Consider the following 22,898-nt stretch of genomic DNA (forward strand, 5'->3'; position numbering starts at 1 on the left):
GACTCTGAAACCAGCAGTCAGAATAAATCCCTGTATCAACCTACTATTTTATTCTATTTTTAAGTATATGCTGAAATCTGCCTGGTATCTAGAAATGCATCCAGTCCCCGCTTGAACTGGTGTAGTGAATCTGACATTACCGTCTCTTCACTCAGTGAATTCCATATTCTCACTGCTCTTACCGTAAAGAACCCCTTCCTATGCTGGTGCTGAAACCTTTTCTCTTCCAGTCTTAGTGAATGCCCTCTTGTTACCGTAATATTCCTCCTTTTGAACAAATCCCTGGCAAGGTCTCTATACTGTCCCCTAACATATTTGTACACATTTATTATGTCCCCCCTCAACCTTCTCTTTTCCAGACTGAATAGTCCTAGTTTTGCCAACCTCTCTGGGTATTGCAGTCCCTCCATTCCCTTTATTAATATTGTTGCCCTCCTTTGTACTTTTTCAAGCTCGTTTATATCCTTTCTATATATTCGGGCCCATAACTGAGCACAGTATTCCAAGTGTGGTCTGACCAGTGCTTTGTACAGTGGAAGAACAATGTTCTCATACTTTGCAGCTATACCTCTTCTGATACATCCCATTACCCTGTTTGCCCTTACAGCAGCGGCCTGACTTTGGGCACTCCAATTTAGTTTGCTATCAATCAAGATGCCCAAGTCCTTCTCCATCTCTGAATTCCCCAATGATTTCCCATTCAGTGAGTACTGGTGACTTCCATTTTTCCTTCCCATATGTATGACCTTACATTTCTCCTCGTTAAACCTCATTTGCCATTTAATGATCCACCTACCCAGCTTATCCAAATCCCTCTGTAGGTCTGCACTGTCCTCTTTAGTATTAATTGTTTTACATAACTTTGTGTCATCTGCAAAAATTGATATTTTACTATTTATCCCGTTGACTATGTCGTTAATAAAGATATTAAATAACATTGGGCCTAGTACAGACCCCTGTGGTACCCCACTAGTGACTCTTACCCAATCTGAGTATATTCCATTTATAACCACCCTCTGCCTTCTATCCTTTAGCCAGTTAGCTACCCACTTGCAGACATTTTCCCCCAGCCCCATCATTCTCATTTTGTATACCAACCTATTATGTGGCACGCTATCGAATGCTTTTGAGAAGTCGAGATACACGACATCCACTGGTTCCCCCTGATCTACTCGAGAGCTAACCTCCTCGTAGAAGTCAATCAGGTTTGTTTGGCAGGAGAGATTCCTCATGAATCCATGTTGGTTCGGGATTAAAAGATTATTAGCATCAAGATGCTCCGTAATTGCCTCTTTAATGAAGCTTTCAAAAATTTTGCCCACAACGGACGTCAGACTCACCGGCCGATAGTTTCCGGCGTCACTTTTCGCTCCCTTTTTGAATATTGGCACTACATTCACCTGTCGCCAATCAAGTGGCACAGACCCAGTCTCAACAGAGTCCTTAAATATAAGATATAACGGTCTATCACATTACTTAGTTCCCTTAGTACCCGTGGGTGTATGCCATCAGGTCCTGGTGATTTGTTTATTTTAATGTTACTGAGGCGTTTCTGTACCTCAACTTGGGTTAGATTTGTCATACTTAGTGTAGGATTAAGCTTGTCACTTCTCATTTCTCCTGTTAGTTCTATTTCCTTTGTGAAAGTTGTCGAAAAAAAATTATTTAATAGATTAGCTTTATCCTCATCTTTCTCTATGATTTTGCCTTCCTCACTTTTTATCGGTCCAATATTATCCGATTTAATCCTTTTACTATTTATATACGTAAAGAACAGTTTGGGATTTGATCTACTTTCCCTAGCAATACGTCTCTCTGTTTCCTCCTTCGCTATTTTTATTTGTTTTTTACAGGTTATCGTTTTTTCCTTGTAACACATTAGTGCCTCCTTACTGTTTTCCTGTTTTAATCTCTTGAATGCCTCTTTTTTGCTATTTAACGCCCCTTTTACGTTCTTGTTCAACCATATTGGTTTCCTCTTATTTCTGGCCCTTTTATTCCCATACGGTATATACCTCTCGCACTGAGTATTCAGAATTCTTTTGAAGGTTTCCCATTTACTATTCGTATTCCTTTGATTAAGAACTTTGTCCCAGTCAATAAGTTGAAGGCTTTCTTTCAGCTGCTCAAACTTCGCCCTACTAAAGTTTAATGTTTTTGTTGTTCCCTTATTGATAACCCTACTGAAGGGCATTTTGAAGTTGATAATATTATGGTCGCTATTACCTAGGTGCCCCCCTATCTGTACCTCAGTTATTCTATCAGGCCTATTAGTCAATATTAAGTCCAACACGGCCTTCCCTCTCGTTGGTTCCTGCACTAGTTGGGAGAGATAATTATCCTTAATATTTGTCAAGAACCTTTTTCCTTTCTGAGATCTACAGGTTTCTGTTTCCCAGTCAATATCCGGGTAGTTGAAGTCCCCCATAACAATCACTTCATTATGTTTTGCTACTTTGTCTATTTGTCCTAATAGCAGATTCTCATTCTCCTCTGTTTTATTTGGTGGCTTATAGCAGACCCCCAGTAATATTTTATTATTATTTTTTGCCCCCTCTATCTCTACCCACATGGACTCGACCCCCTCTTCTCCCTCTCCTATATCTTCCCTTAGTCTGGGGTTTAGACATGACTTTACATATAAGCAGACTCCTCCGCCTTTCCCCTGTTTCCGGTCCCTTCTAAATAAACTATAATCTAATAAATTTACCGCCCAGTCGTAGCTATCGTCTAGCCAAGTCTCTGTTATACCTACGATGTCATACTTCTCCTCCGATATAAGAGCCCGCAGCTCATCCGCCTTATTGGTCAGGCTTCTTGCGTTGGTCAGCATGCAAGATAAAACTTTGGGGTTATTTAGCATCCTATTCTTCTTTAACGATCTAACTGTACTATCCCCACCCCCCTCTCCACCCTCATTATATTCACTTCTCCCCTTCCCCCTTGCTTGCCTCACATCCCACCTATTTCCTTGGTTCCCCCCCATCTCTAGTTTAAAAACTCCTCCAACCTATTAGCCATCTTCTTCCCCAGCACCGCTGCACCCTCCCCATTGAGGTGCAGCCCGTCCCTACGGTAGAGCCTGTAGCCGACCGCGAAGTCGGCCCAGTTCCCCATGAACCCAAACCCTTCTGCCTTGCACCAACTCTTTAGCCACTTATTCACCTCCCTAACCTCCCGTTGGCGCTCCTGTGTGGCTCGCAGGATTGGTAGTATTTCTGAGAAAACTACCTTGGAGGTCCTTGCCCTAAGCTTCCTACCTAGGTCCCTGAAATCATTTTTAAGGACCCTCCATCTACCACTCACTTTGTCATTGGTGCCGATGTGGACCATGACCGCTGGGTCTTTGCCAGCCCCACCCAGTAACCTGTCAACCCGATCCGCGATGTGCCGGACTCGAGCGCCAGGGAGGCAGCACACCATTCGGCGATCACGGTCTTTGTGACAGATTGCCCTGTCTGTCCCCCTAATAATAGAGTCACCCACTACCAGAACCTGTCTTGCCTGCCCTACACTTCCCCCCTCCCCCTCATTACTGGAGCATACACTCCCCCGGCGGTCAGAGGATCTGTCGTGCTCCAATAATGCCGGTTCTGAACCAGCCTTCCTATACTTCTTCCCTCTATCCCTCCTAACTGTTATCCAGCTCCCTGCCTGTTCAGCCTGCACTTCCCCTCTATGCTCCACCCCCAGTATTGACCCATTGAGTGTCTGCTCGGTGAGCAGCAAACTCCGTTCCATGTTGTTGATGCTCCTCAGTACCGCTATCTGAGCACTTAGATCCAGAATTTGGGCTTCCAAGTGCACGATATGCTCACATCTCTCGCAGCAGTATGGATCCTCGAGCGGTTGCTCACGGAATGCATACATTGCGCAAGATGTACACTGCACGGCTCCGGCCAACATGGACGTCATTCTAAATATGGGGATCCAGTCAGTATATATATACACAAGTACAAAACACAATTATTTATATATAGGTGTATGGACGGGGATCAATTAGGGATGTGCAAGTGTATCAATTAGATATCGGCGGGGGATCAGTTAAGTATGGACGGGGGATCAATTAAGTATCAAGTATGGACGGGGGAATCTGATAAGTAGGTCAGGTGGATTAATTAAAAAGTAAAGTAAAGAATGAAACACAGTCAGCAATTCAGTCCCAAGTCCCCCCCCCAAACTCCCCGAATCCAAAGCCACCGAAAAACAAGTCACACACCCACCCCCGCCCGCACCCACGCCCCGGACACACGCAGCTCGCCCACACCCGCAAACTAAGAGACCCAAAGAGCCTTCCCTTTTCTCTCCCTTTCCAGCAACGCACCCTTCACCTCAATGCACCTCCAAAGGACTTGATGCTCAACCAGCTGCCCCTTATAAACCCTTAATTATGACCCCTTCCCCTTAATTAACCCCTTGTGAGTAAATCTACACCTCAGGATTTTAGTGCAATGTAGTTAACCCTTAAATACACAGGTAGTAAACTAAGAAACTAAAACTGTAGTGAGAAAATAGATTTTAAAAAGCCCAATAAATCTAAACAGGTAGAAAAGCACTCAGCAGGTCACAATGCAGCACTCACCGCAATTCACACAGGTATTTTCTGCAGGATTCCCAATACCTCTTCACTGAAAAACAAGTCACACACTCACTCTCGTTCGCACCCACGCTCCGGACACACGCAGCTCGCCCACACTCGCAAACCAAGAGACCCAAAGAGTTCCCTTTTCCCTTTCCAGCAATGCACCCTTCACCTCAATGCACCTCCAAAAAAAAAAAGGTCTGAAGAGATCTTCCGCCCCGCCACTGGGGAAGAAAGCTCGAAATGCAGCCCCCGATTATCTTGGCGTCATCGTTTGTTCTGACGCTGGTTCTGGGAAAGAAAAATATTCCTCCCTTTGGGTAGCTCCACCGACCTGACTTCCCTTTCCTACTATATTGAGGAGTTTTTTCCTGGGGAGGTCAAAAGGGTCCTCTTTTTGAGCTAAGTTATGGGAGGGATTTCTTTTTATCCAAAGCTTTTTCAAGTAAATCATCTAGGGCTGGCCCAAACATGTATTTTCTTTTAAAGGGAATGGAGTATAATTTCATTTTTGATGTGACATCCCCACTCCAGGATTTCAACCACAGGGAGCTCTCACAGAATTGGGATAGCCCAGATGCCCTTGCTGCTACTCTTTCTGACTCTGCGGAGGCATCCGCCAGGAGTCCTGTAGCTTTGTGGAGGAGTGGCAAAGATGCCAGAATGTCTTCTCTGGGAGTGCCTGAGGCCAGGTGTTCCTCCAGCTGACTTGACAAACAAGACATCGATCGGGCAACACATGGAGATGGCATTTGTGTTCAATAGTGTTGCAGAGGTTTCCCATGACTTCCTCAATAGCCCCTCCATTTTGTGTTCCAACAGGTATTTTAGCTGGGAGGAATCCTCAAATGGCAAGGTTGTTTTCTTTGCCACCCACGCAATCTGGATGTGAACCTTTGGAATTTCTGACCAGCATTCTGCTGTTTCGTCATCAACCAGAAACCTATCCCCTAGGTCTGCAGGGGAATTCAGCCTTTTTTCAGGGGAATCCCATTCTTCTAGAAACCAGATCCCGAATACTTTGGTGAATAGTAAAAACAAATTTTTTTCCTAGAGCGTACACCTCCAAACATTTCCTCCTGCACTGTTTGGGAAACCTTTTCTTCCTCCACCTCCATAGTATTCCTTACTGCCATAAGGAGTTCTTCCATGCTATCCACTGAGAAATAATATTTTTTCCATTGGGATTCCTCAGGGCCTGGACTCAGCTCGCCCTCTTCTGGAGGTTCTTCTGAGATATCTCATCCAGAGGATCCTCGTCCCCTTCTTCTAGCAGGCTGATCTTTCTTTTCTTTGCAGCCGAGAGTGGACGCAGTGTCTTGGCTGGGTGAGTGTGTACGGTGGGAAAATGAGGCAAAGGAGGATTTGATTTCCTGGCGCACTATACCCTTTATCTCTTTCATTAAGGAAGGCTGTTCCTTCCTGATGATTTTCTATGTACATTCCTGACATAACGGCTTCTTATGGGAGGAAGACAATCTGTTTGAACAAATTGGACATCTGCAGATGTCTTAGTTCTGTCTCCAGTAGCAGATTCCTTGTCCCCCTATAAGAGACAGAAGGAACAGGGGCTATAATATCCATTACCTGCATTCTGGAGATGGACTGCCAGTGCCATACTTACAGGGACTGGAATGGTGCTGGGCTCCACAGATGCTGAGTGGGAAGACTCTAACCCATCCAGAACAGACACAGTTTGTCCTACCTCAGGCGTCTTCCTATCCAGGGCTCCTTTATGGGCGATCAGATGCAGCGCCCTCCCTCTCATCTGGGGGGGCTCCTCCCCATGTAGTCCAGGTGAAGGTACAGGCGTTCACCGGCGGTCATCTGCCACCATTCTCTATATGCTGATGCGTTCCACCGTGGAAAGCAAATCCGCCGGAAGTGACTTCATCATCCCACCACCCGACATTCGACGTCACTTCCGGTGCAGAGATCGTGCGCACCCCACATGGACTGTGGGACTCCCTGGAGCGGAGTCTCCAGTGTCTCACTCTGCTTGCTGTAGAGAGGAAGGGAGGAGGAGATGGACGCAGCACAACGAGGAGGAACCCCTTCATTCCTGATAGGGACAGGAAAAAACACTGGAGGGAGGATGTGGTAAGGGCTATTTAACCTTTTCATGTTTCCTGTCCCTATTAGGGTGGGGTTACATCCTCCGATGTGCTGTCGTGGGGAGTTATTAGAGAAAAAGCAAATATTAAAATGTTTCAAAAGAAAATTGGCAACAACAAATTCTTGTAATAAGAAAAAAACATGCAAAAAGCACAAGACACATTTTGTTACTTAACATATTAAACATTTGTTTTAAAAGAAATTAACTCTTTTGGGCACCAGAACAGGTGTACAACGCAGGGATGGGACAGGTACGGCTGCTACACCAACCCTGGCAGTCTAACCAGTTGTTGCTGTCAAAAGCAAACATGGCATCTAAGAAAATTTGACAGAGTTCGGCTCAATGCCCCTCATCCCCTAAGTACTCAATAGTATGAGGCTTCCTAGTTACTGCAAACAGACTTGGTGGTGGGGTCGGCTTACTCCTGTCCCCACATTGCACCTTCCAGGTCATCCCCCCAGTACCATCACTCTCATTCCCTTCTTTTGAGGTCCACACCATCAGGCTCTTCCATCCCCTCTCCCTCAGAGTAGAGGTCGTATACCATCCCCCAGGCTCACCCATGCAGTTTCTTGACCATTTTTCTGCCTGGCTGCCGCACTTCATGTCCTCAGATTTACCAACCCTTATCCTGGGAGACTTCAACATCCCCATAAACAGCCCCACCTCCTCATTCGCATCCCAGTTTCTATCTTTAATCACTTCTCTTGGCCTCTCACAGCTTTCAACCTCTGAGACACACAAATATGGAAACACCCTTGATCTGGTCTTTGTCCGGCTTAGTTCAATCCCCCACCTAAATAACTCCCCTCTTCCCCTCTCTGATCATAACATTCTCTCCTTCACGCTCACAAATCCTCGTCCGCCCCAGCACACTCCTACCTATCACAGATTCAGAAATCTACAAGCAATCAACCCTCATACACTTACAGACGCCCTTCATTCATCACTGTCCCCAATCTCCTCTTTTTCCTGTCCTGATCTGGCAGTAAACCACTACAATGACACACTCAGAAGCACACTGGACCAAGTAGCGCCCCTCACCCTCAGAACCTCTAAACACAGAGTAAAACAGCCCTGGTTCACACCGCAAACCCGATTTCTCCAGCGTTGTTCTAGAAGTGCCGAACGCCTTTGGAGGAAAACTCGCACACTAGAAAACTTTATCCACTACAAATTTATGTTAAAAACCTATAACTCTGCCCTTCACCTCGACAAACAGACCTACTTCACCACCCTGATCTCCTCACTATCCAACAACCCCAAAAAACTCCGATATCTTTTACTCCCTCCTCAATCCTACAGCGCAGGCCCCCATCACGTACATTGGTGCCGAGGACTTGGCCTCCTACTTCACAGAGAAAATAGACACCATCCGTCAGGAAATCAGCTCCCAGCCCCCAAGTGCCGCGACTCCCATCCCTCCCCACATCCCCTCTGGATCACTCTCCACATTGGACCCAGTCACAGAAGACGAAGTCTCTAGGCTCCGCTTTTCTTCTCATCCCACTACATGCACCACTGACCCCATCCCCTCACATCTACTCCAGTCTCTTTCTTCAGTCGTCACTACTCACCTAACCAAAATCTTCAACCTCTCCCTCTCTTCTGGTATCTTCCCCTCCTCCTTCAAACACTCCATCATTACTCCATTATTAAAAAAGCCCTCTCTTGACCCTTCCTGCACAAACAACTACAGACCAGTCTCCAATCTTCCCTTCATCTCTAAACTCTTGGAGCGCCTGGTCTACTCCCGCCTTACCAGTTACCTCTCCACAATCTCTCCTCTAGACCCATCACAGTCCGGCTTCCGCCCCCTACATTCTACAGAAACTGCACTCATCAAAGTAACCAATGACCTTCTGACAGCAAAACGTAATGGTGACCACTCTCTGCTTATTCTTCTTGACCTCTCTGCAGCCTTTGACACCGTTGACCACCACCTCCTACTCTCTATGCTCCACTCAATCGGCATAAAGGACACTGCTCTCTCCTGGTTCTCCTCCTACCTATCTGACCGCTCTTTCAGTGTATCGTTCGCAGGCTCCACTTCTTCCCCCCTTTCTCTCACTATTGGGGTTCCGCAGGGTTCAGTCCTTGGCCCTCTTCTCTTCTCTCTCTTTACACAGCCCCAATTGGACAGACCATCAGCAAATTTGGTTTTCAGTACCATCTTTATGCTGATGACACACAACTATACACCTCATCCCCTGACCTTACCCCCGCTGTACTACAGAACACCAGTGACTGTCTGACCACAGTTTCTAACATCATGTCCGCTCTCTACCTGAAACTCAACCTTTCCAAAACTGAACTTCTTCTGCTCCCACCGTCTACTCACCTCTCTAAATCTGACATCTCTCTCTCCGTGTGTGGCACCACAATAATGCCGAGCCAGCAGGCGCATTGTCTGGGCGTTGTGTTTGACACCAATCTCTCCTTCACCTTCCACATACAATCTCTTGCCCACACTTGTCGCTTGCACCTGAAGAACATCTCTAGAATCCGCCCCTTTTTCACCTTGGAAACAAAAAAACCCTCACTGTTGCCCTGATCCACTCCCACCTTGACTACTGTAACTCTCTATTAATTGGCCTCCCCCTCACTCGACTTTCCCCCCTCCAGTCCATCCTTAATGCTGCAGCCAGGGTCATCTATTTAGGCACATCAGGGGCTCTCCAAACGCAACAAGGTGTCCGCTAACAAATTGAATGGAAAATCGGCTCAAATTGTTAGCGGACACCATGTTGCGTTTGGAGAGCCCCTGATGTGCCTAAACAGTGGAGCTCCCCCACAAGTGACCCCATTTTGGAAACTAGACCCCCCAAGGCACCTATCTAGATGCATAGTGAGCACTTGGAACCCTCAGGTGCTTCACAAATTGATTCATAAAAATGAAAAAGTGGAAAAAAAAACTTTTTCATTTTTACAAATCAATTTGTGAAGCACCTAGGGGTTCCAAGTTCTCACTATGCATCTAGATAGGTGCCTTGGGGGGTCTAGTTTCCAAAATGGGGTCACTTGTGGGGGAGCTCCACTGTTTAGGCACATCAGGGATTCTCCAAACGCAACATGGTGTCCGCTAACAATTTGAGCCGATTTTCCATTCAATTAGTTAGCAGACACCATGTCGCGTTTGGAGAGCCCCTGATGTGCCTAAACAGTGGAGCTCCCCCACAAGTGACCCCATTTTGGAAACTATACCCCTCAAGGATTTTATTAAGGGGTATAGCGAACATTTTGAACCCAGAGGTACGACACAGAATTTGATAACATTAGGTCATCATATTGAATAAGTTGTCATTACTCTTGAGCGCAAGTGCTCGCTACTTGAGTTTGCATCGGGTACTCAGGTATGCACCATGTATCACGGGTGCTCAAGTGAAATGCTCGAGTCCCCGCCCGCATGTTTCACGGTTATCGCTCGTGCATGGCAGGCAATCCCCGCGAGGTTTTTTTGGCCGCGAAGCATATGGGGTGGAGACTCGAGCACCCGCGATACTCAGTGCATACCCGAGCACCCGATGCAAACTCAAGTAGCGAGCACTTGCGCTCAACACTAGTCGCCATATCGTCATCTTTTTTTTTTTTTTTTTACATTGGAAAAAAAAAACAACCCCAACCCTAACATTAGCACAAACCCAACCCCAGCCCTAGCGTTTATTTTTTACGCCGTTCCTCATGCGGTATAAGTGATGAGATTACTTTATTCTTCGGGTCAGTGCGATTACAGCGATACCAGAATCATATCGGGTTTTTATGATTGACAGCTGTCACACACTAAAAGACACATATTTTGTAAAATCTAGTTTTTGCATCGCCATATTTTGGCAGACAGAGTCATGTGACAGCTTGTTTTTTGCGGGATGAGTTGACGTTTTTATTGGTGCCATTTTCAGGCACGTGACATTTTTTGATCGCTTTCTATTCCTATTTTTGGGAGACAGAATAAACAAAAACCAACAATTCAGGAATTGTGTTTTTTTACATTTTTTTATTCTGATCCGGGTGTGGTAAAATTGATAAGGCAGCTTTATTTTTCAGGTCAGTACGTTTACAGCGGCACCACATTTATATAGTTTTTCTATGTTTTGGCGCTTTTACACAGTAAAAGCTGTTTTAAAGAAAAAATTATTTTTTTGCATCGCTTTATTCTGAGAGCTTTAACTTTTTGATTTTTCGGATGATGGAGCTGTATGGCGGCTTGTTTTTTGGGGACGAGATGACGTTTTCAGCGGTACCATTTTTATTTATATTCGTCTTTTTGATCGCGTGTTATTCCATTTTTTGTTTGGCGGTATGATGATAAAGCATTGTTTTTTGCTTTGTTTTTTTTTACCGTGTTCACTGAAGGGGTTAACTAGTAGAACAGTTTTCTAGGTCAGGTCATTACGGACACGGCGATACCATCCCTGTGCCATGCAGGCTATCAGCGCTGGACAGGGAGAAGATTGTTTGGAGATGCACTGCGCATGTCCAAACAATCTTCCTGCTGTCTGGTGACCCAGATGTTGTCATGACGACATCGGGTCGTCATGGCAACACCCGGGAAGCCTTTGCAGACAGCGCTGGAAGCCGGAAGAGGAGGTGAGTATCGGCGATCACCTCCCCTTGCCTCCGCAATGCTGCGATCGACTTCGATCGCAGCATTGCGGGGCTTAATGTGCTGGGAGCGGTGCAGGACCGCTCCCTGCACATAGTATCGGGTGTCAGCTGTGACAATCAGCTGACACCCGGCGGCGATCGCGCCCGCACAGCCTGTGTGCGCGCGCGATCGCCATGACGTACTAATACGGGTCAGGCTCTTAAAGCCCAGGGCACTGATGCGTATTAGTACGTCATGGGCTTTAAAGGGGTTAAATTGCTTGTTCTCACGTTCTGACCCACAAAGCTCTCCACAGTGTAGCACCCCTTTACATCTCTTCCCTCATTTCTGTTTATCGGCCTACCCGTTCTCTACACTCCACAAGCAACTTTCGACTAACATCTGCACTAATCCGTACCTCCCACTCCTGGCTCCAAGACTTCTCCCGAGCTGCACCTATTCTTTGAAATGCTCTACCCCAAGAAATTAGGATGAATCACAACTTACACAGTTTTAGGCGCTCCCTAAAAACACACCTGTTTAGGGCAGCCTAACACCTTCCCTAATCGAAGTCCTTTTATCTTCTTATAGCCCATCCCTTATTTCTCTATGCATAACTCTCCACCGAACCAAAAAGCACTACAGATACTGGCTGGTGATGAGCTCATGCAGCCTTTATCTATCCCGCATCCCTTCAAGATGGCTGGACCATCCTTGTAAATAAGCCATTGTACTTTGTGTCACCCCCACCTCATTGTAGATTGCAAGCTCTTATGAGCAGGGTCGTCATTTTTGCTGTAATTATTGTATTATCTTTAGCTATGTTACTTATGACTGTTGTATACGAACCTGTGAATTGTTAAGCGCTGCGGAATATGTTGGCGCTATATAAATAAAGATTATTATAATTACAGTGCATCACCTGAGCAATCAGAGGCATGTATGCTGTATGATCGCACTGAGGAGATTTGTTTAACCCCTTAGTGACGGATCCAATTTTGACCTTAATGACCAAGCTAAATTTTACAATTCTGACCAGTGTCACTTTATGAGGCTGATCCAACTTTGATGTAATGTCCTTAAAACAAGTCAAAATGAGGCTCAGTATTGTGTGTGGCCTCCATGTGCCAGTATGACCTCCCTACAACGCCTGGGCATGCTCCTGATGAGGTTGCGGATGGTCTCCTGTGGGATCTCCTCCCAGACTGGACTAAAGCATCCGCCAACTCCTGGACAGTCTGTGGTGCAACGTGACGTTGGTGGATGGAGCGAGACATGATGTCCCAGATGTGCTCAATCGGATTCAGGTCTGCGGAACGGGCGGGACAGTCCATAGCTTCAATGCCTTCATCTTGCAGGAACTGCTGACACACTCCAGCCACATGAGGTCTGGCATTGTCCTGCATTAGGAGGAACACAGGGCCAACCGCACCAGCATATGGTCTCACAAGGGGTCTGAGGATCTCATCTTGGTACCTAATGGCAGTCAGGCTACGTCTGGCGAGCACATGGAGGGCTGTGCGGCCCTCCAAAGAAATGCCACCCCACACCATTACTGACCCACTGCCAAACCGGTCATGCTGAAGGATGTTGCAGGCAGCAGATCGCTCTCCACGGCGTCTCCAGACTCTGTTACGTCTGTCACATGTGCTCAGTGTGAACCTGCTTTCATCTGTGAAGAGCACAGGGCGCCAGTGGCGACTTTGCCAATCCTGGTGTTCTGTGGCAAATGCCAAGCGTCCTGCACGGTGTTGGGCTGTGAGCACAACCCCTATCTGTGGACGTCGGGACCTCATACCACCCTCATGGAGTCGGTTTCTAACCGTTTGTGCAGACACATGCACATTTGTGGCCTGCTGGAGGTCATTTTGCAGGGCTCTGGCAGTGCTCCTCCTGTTCCTCCTTGCACAAAGGCGGAGGCAGCGGTCCTGCTGCTGGGTTGTTGCCCTCCTACGGCCCCCTCCACGTCTCCTGGTGTACTGGCCTGTCTCCTGGTAGCCCCTCCAGCCTCTGGACACTACGCTGACAGACACAGCAAATCTTCTTGCCACAGCTCGCATTGATGTGCCATCCTGGATGAGCTGCACTACCTGAGTAACTTCTGTGGGTTGTAGAGTCCATCTCATGCCACCACGAGTGTGAAAGCACAACCAACATTCAAAAGTGACGAAAACATCAGCCAGAAAGCATTGGTACTGAGATGTGGTCTGTGGTCCCCACCTGCAGAACCACTGCATACATACATACTGCATAAGGGGCATAATTGGGGCATCACTGTGTGGGGGCAACATACATCCTGCATAAGGGGCATAATGGGGCATTACACTGTGTGGGGGAATCATACATACTGCATAAGGGGCATAATGGGGGCATCACACTGTGTGGGGGCAAGATACATCCAAAAAAGGGGCATAATGGAGGCATTACACTGTGTGGGGGGTCATCATACATCCTGCATAAGGGGCATAATGGGGGCAGTACACTGTGTGGGGGGCATCATACATCCTGCATAAGGGGCATAATGGGGGCATTACACTGTGTGGGGGCATCATACATCTTGCATAATGGGGGCATTACACTGTGTGGGGGCATCATACATCCTGCATAAGGGGTATAATGGGGGTATTACACTGTGTGGGGGAATCATACATCCTGCATATGGGGCATAATGGGGGTATTACACTGTGTGGGGGCACCATACATCCTGCATAAGGGGCATAATGGGGGCATTACACTGTGTGGGGGGCATCATACATACTGCATAAGGGGCATTACACTGTGTGGGGGGCATCATACATACTGCATAAGGGGCATAATGGGGGCATTACACTGTGTGGGGGGCATCATACATACTGCATAAGGGGCATTACACTGTGTGGGGGGCATCATACATACTGCATAAGGGGAATTACACTGTGTGGGGGGCATCATACATACTGCATAAGGGGCATAATGGGGGCATTACACTGTGTGGGGGGCATCATACATACTGCATAAGGGGCATTACACTGTGTGGGGGCATCATACATCCTGCATAAGGGGCATAATGGAGGCATTACACTGTGTGGGGGCATCATACATCCTGCATAAGGGACATAATGGGGGCATTACACTGTGTGGGGGCATCATACATCCTGCATAAGGGGCATAATGGGGGCATTACACTGTGTGGGGGCATCATACATCCTGCATAAGGGGCATAATGGAGGCATTACACTGTGTGGGGGCATCATACATCCTGCATAAGGGACATAATGGGGGCATTACACTGTGTGGGGGCATCATACATCCTGCATAAGGGGCATTACACTGTGTGGGGGCATCATACATCCTGCATAAGGGGCATAATGGGGGCACTACACTGTGTGGGGGCATCATACATCCTGCATAAGGGACATAATGGGGGCATTACACTGTGTGGGAGCATCATACATCCTGCATAAGGGGTATAATGGGGGCATTACACTGTGTGGGGGCATCATACATCCTGCATAAGGGGTATAATGGGGGCATTACACTGTGGGGGGCATCATACATCCTGCATAAGGGGTATAATGGGGGCATTACACTGTGGGGGGCATCATACATCCTGCATAAGGGGTATAATGGGGGCATTACACTGGGGGGGGCATCATACATCCTGCATAAGGGGCATAATGGGGGCATTACACTGTGGGGGTCCTGTACTCTGAGAACAATACGTTTCCTCCCTTCCTGTCTCCATAGTTGGGTCGTATGTATCTATTACAGGAAACAGAACAGAAACCTTATGATTCTTATAAAAGGGCAACACAAGACCCCAAAAGAGCCTCCGTGCTGAAGGGGTTAATGCCCCCTGCGCCCAGTAATGGGGTCTCCACATACCTCCACCTGCAGAGCCGCCACCACATATATGGCTGTTGTGTGCGCACAGGACCTGTGATGAGGTCACAGGAGGGGAGGAGTCAGGGGTCACATGATCAGGGGCCTCAGTGGATGCAGGACTCTGCTGTGCTGGTTGTCATGGTGCTGGATGAGCTGAAGTTTATGTGTGGGGTCAGGAGGGGTTTACAGTGTGGATGTAGCAGAGCCGCGTGTGTACGAGGTGTACGGAGCAGAGCCGCGCGTGTACGAGGTGTACGGAGCAGAGCCGCGCGTGTACGAGGTGTACGGAGCAGAGCCGTGTGTGTACGAGGTGTACGGAGCAGAGCCGTGTGTGTACGAGGTGTACGGAGCAGAGCCGCGCGTGTACGAGGTGTACGGAGCAGAGCCGCGTGTGTACGAGGCGTACGGAGCGGAGCCGTGTGTGCACGAGGTGAGCTGGGAGCCACGCGTGAGCGAGACATACGGAGCGGAGCCACGTGTGTACGATGTGTACGGAGCGGAGCCGCACGTGTACTAGGTGTACGGAGCGGAGCCGCGCGTGTACAAGGTGAGCGGAGCCACGCGTGAGCGAGACATACGGAGCGGAGCCACGTATGTACGAGGTGTACGGAGCGGAGCCGCACGTGTACTAGGTGTACGGAGCGGAGCCGCGTGTATGCGAGGTGTACGGAGCGGAGCCGCGCGTGTACGAGGTGTACGGAGCGGAGCCGCGCATGTACGAGGTGTGCGGAGCCGCGTGTGTACGAGGTGTACGGAGCAGAGCCGCGTGTGTACGAGGCGTACGGAGCGGAGCCACGCGTGTACGAGGCGTACGGAGCGGAGCCGTGCGTGTACGAGGTGTACGGAGCGGAGCCGCGCCTGTACGAGGTGTACGGAATGGAGCCGCATGTGCACGAGGTGAGCTGGGAGCCACGCGTGAGCGAGACATACGGAGCGGAGCCACGTGTGTACGGAGCGGAACCGCGTGTGTATGAGGTGTGCGGAGCCGCGTGTGTACGAGATGAACGGAGCGTAGCACTGTGTACGAGGTGTACGGAGCGTAGCCGCGTGTGTACGAGGCGTATGGAACAGAGCCGCTTGTGTACGAGGTGTACGGAGCGGAGCCTCGCGTGTACGAGGTGTACGGAGCGGAGCCGCACGTGTACGAGGTGTACGGAGCGGAGCCGCGTGTGTACGAGGTGTACGGAGCTGAGCTGCGCGTGTACGAGGTGTGTGGAGCTGCGCGTGTACGGAGCGGAGCCGCGCGTGTACGAGGCGTACGGAGCGGAGCCACGCGTGTATGAGGCGTACGGAGCGGAGCCGCGCGTGTACGAGGTGTACGGAGCAGAGCCGCGTGTTTACGAGGTGTACGGAGCAGAGCCGTGTGTGTACGAGGCGTACAGAGCGGAGCCGCGCGTGTACAAGGCGTACGGAGCGGAGCCGCGCGTGTACGAGGCGTACGGAGCGGAGCCGCGCGTGTACGAGGCGTACGGAGCGGAGCCGCGCGTGTACGAGGTGTACGGAACGGAGCCACGTGTGTACGAGGTGAGCGGAGCCACGCGTGAGCGAGACATACGGAGCGGAGCCACGTGTGTACGATGTGTACGGAGCGGAACCGCGTGTGTATGAGGTGTGCGGAGCCGCGTATGTATGGAGCGGAGCCGCGTGTGTACGAGGTGAACGGAGCGTAGCACTGTGTACGAGGTGTACGGAGCGTAGCCACGTGTGTACGAGGCGTATGGAACAGAGCCGCTTGTGTACGAGGTGTACGGAGCGTAGCCGCGTGTGTACGAGGCGTATGGAACAGAGCCGCTTGTGTACGAGGTGTACGGAGCGGAGCCTCGCGTGTACGAGGTGTACGGAGCGGAGCCGCACGTGTACGAGGTGTACGGAGCGGAGCCGCGTGTGTACGAGGTGTACGGAGCTGAGCTGCGCGTGTACGAGGTGTGTGGTGCTGCGCGTGTACGAGGCGTACGGAGCGGAGCCGCGCGTGTACGAGGCGTACGGAGCAGAGCCACGCGTGTATGAGGCGTACGGAGCGGAGCCACGTGTGTACGAGGCGTACGGAGCGGAGCCGCGCGTGTACGAGGTGTACGGAGCAGAGCCGCGTGTTTACGAGGTGTACGGAGCAGAGCCGTGTGTGTACGAGGCGTACAGAGCGGAGCCGCGCGTGTACGAGGCGTACGGAGCGGAGCCGCGCGTGTACGAGGTGTACGGAACGGAGCCACGTGTGTACGAGGTGAGCGGAGCCACGCGTGAGCGAGACATACGGAGCGGAGCCACGTGTGTACGATGTGTACGGAGCGAAACCGCGTGTGTATGAGGTGTGCGGAGCCGCGTATGTATGGAGCGGAGCCGCGTGTCTACGAGGTGAACGGAGCGTAGCACTGTGTACGAGGTGTACGGAGCGTAGCCACGTGTGTACGAGGCGTATGGAACAGAGCCGCTTGTGTACGAGGTGTACGGAGCGGAGCAGCGTGTGTATCAAGTGTATGGAGAGGAGCTGCGTGTGTACGAGGTGTACGGAGCTGCGTGTGTGTACGAGGTGTACGGAGCGGAGCCGTGTGTACGAGGCGTACGGAGCGGAGCCGTGTGTGTACGGAGCAGAACGTATATAACAGATGTAGTTAGTGTACGATGCCGTGTGTGCGATGCCTCGGGTATATAGTCTTCAGTGCAGACATTTGCGGAGTGTGAGGAGCGAGTGGAGTCTGGAGAATCTCAGCTGTTCCCTCCATTGATGCAGTAAGCAGCGCGCAGCAATGATAAATGAGATTGTGATCCTTGGTTGTTAATATCGGGACGTTTCAGTGTAATAACCTTTCTCAAACACTCGCTGGATGGGGGCACTGTGGGCAGGAATAGCTTATAGGGGGCTATACAATTTTTAAAGCAGTTTCTCAACAATAAGGCGACACCAGAATGTGGCAGAAGATCTCGCTTCCACGGCTGGCAAGGGAAGAATCACTACAGTGGGTACGGAAAGTATTCAGACCCTTTATATTTTTCACTCTTTGTTTCATTGCAGCCATTTGGTAAATTCTAAAAAGTTCATTTTTTTCTCATTAAAGTACACTCTGCACCCCATCTTGACTGAAAAAAAAATGTAGAAATTTTTGCTAATTTTTTAAAAAAGAAAAACTGAAATATCACATGATCATAAGTATTCAGACTCTTTGCTCAGTATTGAGTAGAAGCCCCCTTTTGAGCTAGTACAGCCATGAGTCTTCTTGGGAATGATACAAGTTTCTCACACCTGGATTTGGGGATCCTCTGCCATTCTTCCTTGCAGATCCTCTCCAGCTCCATCAGGTTGGATGGTGAACGTTGGTGGACAGCCATTTTCAGGTCTCTCCAGAGATGTTCAATTGGGTTTAGGTCAGGGCTCTGGCTGGGCCAGTCAAGAATGGTCACAGAGTTGTTCTGAAGCCACTCCTTTGTTATTTTAGCTGTGTGCTTAGGGTCATTGTCTTGTTGGAAGGTTAACCTTCGGACAAGTCTGAGGTCCACAGCACTCTGGAAGAGGTTTTCATCCAGGATATCTCTGTACTTGGCCGCATTCATGTTTCCTTCAATTGCAACAAGTCGTTCTGTCCCTGCAGCTGAAAACACCCCCATAGCATGATGCTGCCACCACCATGTTTCACTGTTGGGATTGTATTGGGCAGGTGATGAGCAGTGCCTGGTTTTCTCCACACATACCGCTTAGAATTATCACCAAAAAGTTCTATCTTCGTCTCATCAGACCAGAGAATCTTATTTCTCATAGTCTGGGAGTCCTTCATGTATTTTTGAGCAAACTCTATGCGGGCTTTCATATGTCTTGCACTGAGGAGAGACTTCCGTCGAGTCACTCTGCCATAAAGGCCCGACTGGTGGAGGGCAGCAGTGATAGTTGACTTTGTGGAACTTTCTCCCATCTCCCTACTGCATCGCTGGAGCTCAGCCACAGTGATCTTGGGGTTCTTTTTTACCTCTCTCGCCAAGGCTCTTCTCCCATGATTGCTCAGTTTGGCTGGACAGCCAGGTCTAGGAAGACTTCTGGTGGTCCCAAACTTCTTCCATTTAAGGATTATGGAGGCTACTGTGCTCTTAGGAACCTTGAGTAATGCAGAAATTCTTTTGTAACCTTGGCCAGATCTGTGCCTTGCCACAATTCTGTCTCTGAGCTCCTTGAGCAGTTCCTTTGAGCTCATGGTTCTCATTTGGGCTGACATGCACTGTGAGCTGTGAGGTCTTATATAGACAGGTGTGTGCCTTTCCAAATCAAGTCCTATCAGTTTAATTAAACACAGCTGGACTCCAATGAAGGAGGAGAACCATCTCAAGGAGGATCACAAGGAAATGGACAGCATGTGACTTAAATATGAGTGTCTGAGCAAAGGGTCTGAATACTTATGACCATGTGATATTTCAGTTTTTCTTTTTTAATAAATTTGCAAACATTTCTACATTTCTGTTTTTTCCAGTCAAGATGGTGTGCAGAGTGTACTTTAATAAGAAAAAAAATTAACTTTTTAGGATTTACCAAATGGCTGCAATGAAACAAAGAGTGAAAAATTTAAAGGGGTCTGAATACTTTCCGTACCCACTGTATGATGCCCCCACTGTGCCTCCCGGGTAATATGTATGATGCCCCCACTGTGCCTCCCGTGTAATGTGTATGATGCCCCCACTGTGCCTCTCGTGTAATATGTATGATGCCCCCACTGTGCCTCCCGTGTAATATGTATGATGCCCCCCCACTGTGCCTCCTGTGTAATATGTATGATGCCCCCACTGTGCCTCCCATGTAATATGTATGATGCCCCTACTGTGCCTCCCGTGTAATATGTATGATGCCCCCACTGTGCCTCCCATATAATATCTATGATGCCCCCCCACTGTGCCTCCCGTGAAATATGTATGATGCCCCCACTGTGCCTCCCATGTAATATGTATGATGCCCCCACTGTGCCTCCTGTGTAATATGTATGATGCCCCCACTGTGCCTCCCGTGTAATATGTATGATGCCCCCACTGTGCCTCCCATGTAATATGTATGATGTCCCCACTGTGCCTCCCATGTAATATGTATGATGCCCTCACTGTGCCTCCCATGATATCACCGCGTTGGTCCTCCCATGCCTTGTCCTTTCTGTCGGCGGACTTCTCAGGATCCATATTTAGGTGAGTATAAGATGTTTCTTTTTATTTTAATAGCGCTCATGGGGGACTACTGGGGACCATCCACACAGTGTGAGGGGACTACTGGGGCCATCATACAGTGTGTGGGGGAAGACTGGGGGCTATCCACACAGTGTAGGGGCAACTGGACTGCTGGGGGCCATCCATGCGATGTGGGGGAAGACTGGGGGCCATCCATAGTGAAGGGAGGCTACCGGACTACTGGGTACTATCCATACAGTGTAGGGGAAACACTGGGGGCCATTTACAGTGTGGGGGAACTACTGGGGGCCAATATACGGTGTGGGAGGACTATAGGAGACCTTCATACAGTGTGGGGGACTACTGGGGGCCATTTACAGTGTGTTGGGACTACTGGGGGCCATCATACAGTGTGGGAGGGGCTACTGTGGGGCCCATCATACTGTGTATAAGGAGTTGCGGGTATGTGAGAGGTGTGGGGTATCATGCTGTATACAGGAGAACTATATATGGGGGGACTCGGGAAATTATTACATTTTAAGGGGGACCTTAAGATGCATAACTGTTATAAGGGCACTCAGGGTATTGTGATTGTCAGATGGGTTTAGTGGAGGAATTATTACTTTCTAGGGGAAAAGTGTGGGCAGTGATTTCTAGGGCACAATTTTACCATCTAAGGGCAGAAAGGAGGTGTCTTACTTTGTAAGTGGCACAGTGGTGTCATTATTATGTGGGGTATTAAGAGGATCAGAAATAGGGACACAGTGGCTCGGTATTGGGGTGACAGCAGGATGAGGAGTTTGTGCAGGTTAGGAATAGATGGGGACGGGACAGGAAATGTAAGAAGTCATATGTGTCTTTGTTGTAACCTCTGCAGACGAGTCTTGGCTGGAAAAGGCGTGATATTGGCCCAGACAAGATGGAAAAGACAGGAAAAATGAATAACTTCATCACAAAAATAGTTTGGACCCCCGACGGGTCACCATACACCTGAAACAGATTATTTCTGAAAAACTATAACCTAAAAAAAATCCATTAAACTACAATTTACCTTCAGTTAAAAAGACTTTAAGCTACAGTATTGAGCAGATCAATTTTAATATGTAAACAAGTCACTTTCCAATTTCCACAAGGTTTTCCTATCAATAGTGCAGCACAAACACAGAATACTGTAGAAAACATTTAGAGTATCACATTTCCATTGCAATAGAAACATCAGTCATTATGTCAATAACAAAGTGTCAAAATGTAGAACTTAAAATAAACATATATATATTTCAAAAGCTGCCAGAACCATAAACTGTAGAAGCAAAGGGTCCTCTCTCTAAACCTAAACTCAAGCCCACCAGATAGTTTTGGGCTTGTTACTTGTTACATTTTATTGGTTAATTTGACCTTCAAATTGTGGAATAATGTCCTGGGACCTGGGGTAAATGCTGATCGGACACTGCAGCTCTCATCTCAGTGCTGTCCTGCTGCTGTGAGACTAGAGCTGCAGTGTGCGATCAGCATTTATCCCAGGTACCGGGAAGTTATTCCCCAAAGCCTGGGACGGATGCAGAGCAGTATATGGAATCACACATCTCTGCATAGTAATCCCTGGAAGTGAGACATAAGTATTATATCAGATACAAAGAAAGCCAGTTCTGATATTCTCTGGGGGTGTGCTCTTTATCCTCTGCCTGACACCTCCTGCATATTATTGGACAACGTCATACAGGGGAAAAGTAAACGCCCCCTTAGTTGAAGGGGAAATTGGCGTAAAAGTTTACAAGTTAATATCTCTGCAATGGAGATGAGAAATAAAAGAAACCGTGTTTTATTCATATCTTCAGCCACCTGAATGTAAAGTAACCAGTTCCTCTTTAAAGGGAATCGTTTAATAATATGAACCTGGCCCAAACCACATATATAGACATGCAGATCCTTGAAAGCTAAATCCAATGACACTTTTATATCTTTTATCTGCTGCTGCATACCCAAGAAATCAATTTTGTAACTGGGCTTGAAATATGATAACTAATGGGTGACTGGTCTGGTGGGGTTTGTTTTCCTTAGACTAATTGTTCCACAGTTCCACTAATCATGTTATCATGCCCTGTGGGTTTGAGTGACATTATTTGCAAGAGCGGTGCCACTAACAGCTTTTTGTAAATTTCAGCATCTCTGATAATGCACAGTAAGCCAGGTACACTGTGCATGGCCGGGTATACAGCATGGACGCAGGACACAGCCGGCTGCGGAATTTGCAGAGAACCGTCTGTGAAGGCGGACTGTGTCCTGTCATCATTGCCTCTAGCTAATTCACAGTGCGCCGATAAACTTGGGGTCCGTACGCCGGACTTACTGCGCAATGTCAAAGAGCCAGTGGTAACAACGCTCTTGTAAATAACGTGACTCATGCTTACAGGGGTATAACGTCATTAGTGGGGCAATTAGTCGGGGGAAAACAACGCCCCCCACAACTAGTCCCCCACTACTTAGCAAATTGCAAGCCCTGTTATAAAACTGATTTTATGCATAGGCAGCAATTAATAAGTAAAAAAAAAAAAGCCTTGTAAGAAAGGTATAAAGGGATCAATAAATAAGTGGTTACAAATAGGAGATCCTGACCGGTCCCTTTA

At 48.4% G+C, this 22,898-nt stretch overlaps 1 protein-coding gene across 3 annotated transcripts in view; it reads right to left on the minus strand.

The window, feature by feature from the left end:
• Positions 1–22,898, minus strand: part of LOC141192485 (uncharacterized) — a 50,946-nt gene that overhangs the window by 12,535 nt on the left and 15,513 nt on the right. The window contains exon 1 of one of the 3 annotated variants that reach the window (XM_073662012.1): positions 15,148–15,240. The exons of 1 other annotated variant lie outside the window; for it this stretch is intronic. The gene's annotated coding sequence lies outside the window, so the exon portion shown is untranslated. Of the gene's footprint in view, positions 1–15,147; positions 15,241–22,898 lie in introns of those variants that run through there. One more of the 3 variants, XM_073662013.1, reaches the window with a different exon arrangement.

The sequence above is a fragment of the Phyllobates terribilis genome, unplaced genomic scaffold (assembly GCF_046119375.1).
Source record: "Phyllobates terribilis strain yellow unplaced genomic scaffold, ASM4611937v1 Scaffold_62__1_contigs__length_8034531, whole genome shotgun sequence".
NCBI lineage: Eukaryota > Metazoa > Chordata > Amphibia > Anura > Dendrobatidae > Phyllobates > Phyllobates terribilis.